Genomic DNA, 5,484 nt, shown 5'->3' with positions numbered 1-5,484 from the left:
TCCTGGATCCTTCACTCATCGATGATTTCCTCCGGTCCCGCCAGTTGCCCTCAGGAGCGCCAGGAGGCGCTCGTTGAGAGAGGGGTACTGTCATGATCCTGGTCTTTTCCTCTGTCTCTGTCTCCCTCTTGTGATCACTTACTCACTCTATCACGCACACTCCTCCGCTCATTATCACTTTCAGCTGTCTCCCCTTCCATTCCCTCACCTGTCCCTCTTTTGCCCTTGATTGTCTCTGCTTCTTATTCTCTCTTTCTAGCCCTGTCTCATTGTCGGATTATTCGATGACCTTTCGTGAGACACGTCTGTTTCCTAGTCCTGTCCTGTCTTGTCCGTGGATTGTTTAGTCTTTATTGCAACTGTGAGTTATACTGTCATTGGACTGTTTATTATCCGGCTGTGCCTGTTTGCAGAGAACCTGTGCAGCACCTGCCCTTGGCTTTTCACGCCGTCGGCGGTCTTCTCTGTTTTTGGACTGGGAGTTGGCATCCCGGTATCCCTGCCTCTCCTCTCATGGAGATCTATTGAAAGACTATTTTCTTTATTAAAGACTGTCAATTGCACCCCGCCCTGGTCTACCATCGTTCTTACCTCCTAACAGATGGTTAGGGGGAATGGTGGTTTCACAGGGGGGATAACTTTTTGTCATTTTTTTCCACCGGGGGATGCCATCCCCCTCAATTTGAGCCCTGAATATAACTGATGATAGATGTATGTCTCAATCTCTTCTTCTACCCTAAAGTTCAACTTAAATGCAAGTGACAAAACCCTGTAACAGATTCACACACAGTCATGTTGCTCTTCAGTTTACTCAAAGCTGTTGTAATTGAAATGGCACAACATAGGCTCATTTTTTCCTTCTTTCATATGGTTACTATTTTCCTAAAATATTCCAAAATTTCTCAACATCAATTCCTCAAATCAGTTTTATCATCATCTTACAATGACTCACATTCTAGGAGACAGACCTTGTGTAACCTTCTGTGAAAATGAAGGAAAACAAAACACTATGACCACAAGTGGTCATATTTCATTTTTAAGTTAATTTACAAATATGTTTGGAACATTTTATGTTTGTAAAATTCAAGTTTTAGTTTTATATCCGTATATCCAATCATTTGTGCGGAGAGTGAGCGCTTTGCAAGACATGGAGGTGTCAGCGTGATCACTAGCATTATTTTCTATAACAGTGAAAACTTAAAAATACACCATCATTTTTGCTCATAAAGGTAAGAGTATACATCATTCGGAACTGCAAAGGGTCTACTTGGCGCTTCACTGACATAAATAGCTATATCTATAGAATGCTTTAAATTACCATTTTAAAACTAAATAATTCAAATTGAAAACAAAATCTTTCATTATGTAATTTGTGTCATGAGAGATGAGGAGATTGCAAGGCAGGTTCCTCAAATTCAATTTTGCAACATTGTTAATAATTTGTTTATTAACAAATTAATAAAAAATACATCCCTTCACTATTTTTGGCATATTAGTTTATTTGCTTTTTGGGCCGCTGTGACAAAATTGTGTTTGCATTCAGTAGGCTGTACGGCAACATTTTTGTTCCACGTTGAAATATATAAAACAATAAAATAAAAAATAAAAAATAAGATTAACGTCATAATATTTTAAGAATAAAGTAAAAAATATGATAGTAAAACAATGTTATATTGCTTGCAGTTAGTGTGAAAATTCTACCTATAGGCTTACTCCTCAAAAAAAAATAAAAAATAAAAATAAATAAAAAAGTCCGTGGCATTTGTCATTCTTTTGACTTTTGTATTTATGAGACATTAGTTTTTATTAAATTGTTCAGATTTTTTTCAACATGCATTAAAATATTATATAAATATAAATATGCATTAAAATATTATATATATATATATATATATATATATATATATATATATATATATATATATATAAATAAATGTTTATTACATGCTGCACATATTAAAGAGGAAAATAGAATTGATTCATATGCAGCATGAACTGAGGCTCTCACACATTATAAAGCGTAAAAACATGTTTATTATTTGGATGTTTAAAGACTGAGACTTTGTAGTAACAAAGCTGCGATAATTGGGTGGCTTGCGTGCTACAAAAAAGGAATGGACTTGAAAACTTTAAACATAATTTCTAAGCATTTGCCTTAATAAAACTGCTTGTGAATAGTCACGATTCCAATAATGTTATTTACTTCAGAAAAATCAACAATAGTGCTAAAATTAAGTTAACTGAGTTGGAGCCCATAACGTTTGGGGGGCCGTCAAATTTTTTTTGCTTATGGGCCCAGGACTGACTTTTTCTTTTGCAGTGGTTGTGACATTCAAACATTCAGACATTCTTATAGAGCAATAAAATCTGTCGTTAAAATCTGTCGTTTGAACTAGCGAGCTTGAGGTTAAATGCAGGTTTTTCATGATGTGGTTGCAGTTACCTGAGTTCACCTGAGCTTGATTCTCTCTTGAGGGAGGAGAGTTATAATCTGCACCCCACAGTCAGGTCCCGCGACTGACATTAATTCTCAAGTATAGTTTGTTTTTGTACACTGTCACAACTACCTGGCTCACAGTAGCAATGACATAGGGAAGACCACACAGCTTAAGTTAAATCCAAAGAAGTTTATTCAAACGTTAAATTGTACGATGAAATCATAACTTGAATCAATAAATGTACTAAGTCAGTAATTGAGAAGCAAGAGAAAGCTAATCAAAAGTGTAGTGCAGATCAGTAAATTGTAAACCGTGTGTAAACTGTGTCTCATTTGCTCCCAGTATGACTTGCTCCAGGCCAGAGCTACCTGTGCAAAAACTACAGCCTCTATATAGTGTTTCTTCTGAACCCCTTCTCCGAACGTTGTGCCTTGCTGTTCTGAAAAGCTTGATTGTTTTATCTGACAATGATCTTATGATCTTACAGTTGCAATCAAAATTACTCAACCCCCTAGAGACTGCAGTACTTTACAAATACAAGCTTTTCTGAAGGTCCAGGATCAAATACAAATTTTATCTATAACAGTTCACTGGCATATTAAAAGTGATATTGTCAATATATTATGTAATACTTTTGAGTTATACGATTTTTTAATAATACTGCTGTCATAATTATTCAACCCCTATTCAACATTGCTGTTTTTGAATCACTTATTTGCATGGTCTCAAAACACAATTAAGCTTTTAGAAACTCTATTAAAAACAGAATTAGCTTGAGCTGTTACACATACAGTTAGCCCATGCATGTGTTGAAGTTGAGTAGCAAAAATGTCAACAGAGATCTCACAAAAGCAAAAGAGAATAAATATCGTAGTACTTTAGAAAAGCTAAGGCTATATGAAGATTTCCAAGACATTGAAAGTTCCTAGAGACACAGCTCTCAGCCTTATTCCTTAGCTTAAAGTGTGTTTTACCAGAAAATCTTTGAGGTTGTGGAAGAAAAAGCACAATATCATAAAATGTTTAATCAGAGCAACTGAGAAAAATCTGCAATGTTAAGCCAAAGACTTGCAAGATGACCCGATGAAAGGAGAAAAACCATTTCAAAGCAGTGTGTAAGAAGAACACTAGACAAGTATTGCCTTTATGTTGAGACATCTTGATAAATACCACTCTTGATCAAGAAGAACAAAGGACAACTTGAACTTGATAAAATTCATTTGTGTAGACCTGTGGAGCTGTGGAGGAATGTTTTATGGAGTGATGTGACCAAACTGGAACTTTTTGGACCCATGGATCAGCGGTATGTCTGCTGCAAAAAAGGCAAAGCTCATAAGCAGAAGAACAGCATCTCCATCCTCAAACTTGGAGGTGGATCAGTCCTGTTATGGGGTTTCTTTACTGTAGAAGGAAGTGGAAATCATAACTGTATGAAAGACATCATGGATTCTTTGAAGTATCAGGCGATTTTACAATAATTGTGATGTCTTTGGTGCAAAGACTGAAGCTGATGATCAATGGACTTTGCTGCAGGACAGTCATCCCAATGTACACATTCAAATCTACTTCTGCTTGATTCAGGGATCAGGATAGAATGTTCTTAAGTTACATCAGTGATCATTGTACAACTGCTGCATTTAGAAATGCCAAAATTCCAAAATCCAGGCCTCGATGCATTGAAAAACATGATATGAAACAATTTTCTTTACAAGGTTTTATGCATGATTTATTTTATTTTAACTGGGACAGCATTAGGCTTATTGATGCTCCTTTACGTAAGTTCAGAGTCAAGGGATGAGATAACCCTTGGTTTTCGACGGAGCTGAGCAACCCTCTTCATGAGAGGGATGTGGCTTGGGCAAAGGCTAGGAAATCAGAAGTGGAAGCCGATACGATTCATTTAAGATGGCTACGAAATCAGTTTACAGCAGCTGTCCAACATGCCAAATCTGAATACTATCTAACGGCTATTACAGACAATCTAAATAACCCTAGGACTTTTTGGAAGTCTATCAAGTCAGTTTCTTTAAAGGGCGGGTGAAATGCTCGTTTTCACTCAATATCAAAGGGCAAAGGCTAGGAAATCAGAAGTGGAAGCCGATACGATTCATTTAAGATGGCTACGAAATCAGTTTACAGCAGCTGTCCAACATGCCAATTCTGAATACTATCTAACGGCTATTACAGACAATCTAAATAACCCTAGGACTTTTTGGAAGTCTATCAAGTCAGTTTCTTTAAAGGGCGGGTGAAATGCTCGTTTTCACTCAATATCAAAGGGCAAAGGCTAGGAAATCAGAAGTGGAAGCCGATACGATTCATTTAAGATGGCTACGAAATCAGTTTACAGCAGCTGTCCAACATGCCAAATCTGAATACTATCTAACGGCTATTACAGACAATCTAAATAACCCTAGGACTTTTTGGAAGTCTATCAAGTCAGTTTCTTTAAAGGGCGGGTGAAATGCTCGTTTTCACTCAATATCATGTTAATCTTGAGTACCTATAGAGTAGTACTGCATGCTTCATAACTCCAGTTTTATTATATTCATAAGAGAAATATAGTCTGTACCGATTTTTCCCGGAAAAACACAAGCGCCTGGAGGCGTGACGTGTGTTGAGAGCATGTGGAAGCTGTGACAGCTGTGAAGGCTGAAACTGAACGAGAGCAGCAGCAGCAACGACTCGCTCCGAGCGGGGCTCGAACCCGTGTCTCCGATGGGAGGGGACGCACTAACAAGGAGGCAGAGATATTTTAAGCAGTTTTACTCACCGCCTGTGGTTCCAACACACAATCGTGACCCTTTTTCGTTGGGATTGCATCATCCTTTAGAAATAAACGTTACGCAAATCCGTCATCAAACTGAGCCTTGTTTGTATAACAAGCATTTTAGAAATGCACGGAACAAACACAAACACTTGCACAACTCCGTTGATGCTCTGTAAAAATAAACTCCATCCACTGGTCCCTTAATGCTGTTTTTTCTTTGGTAATGTGTGCAGGGTTGTCTTGCCCTGGCAACCAAAAACACACTCCTTTTGTGAC

Source organism: Carassius gibelio, chromosome A23 (assembly GCF_023724105.1).
Source record: "Carassius gibelio isolate Cgi1373 ecotype wild population from Czech Republic chromosome A23, carGib1.2-hapl.c, whole genome shotgun sequence".
Taxonomy (NCBI): Eukaryota; Metazoa; Chordata; class Actinopteri; order Cypriniformes; family Cyprinidae; genus Carassius; species Carassius gibelio.
This window is presented reverse-complemented; position numbering follows the sequence as displayed.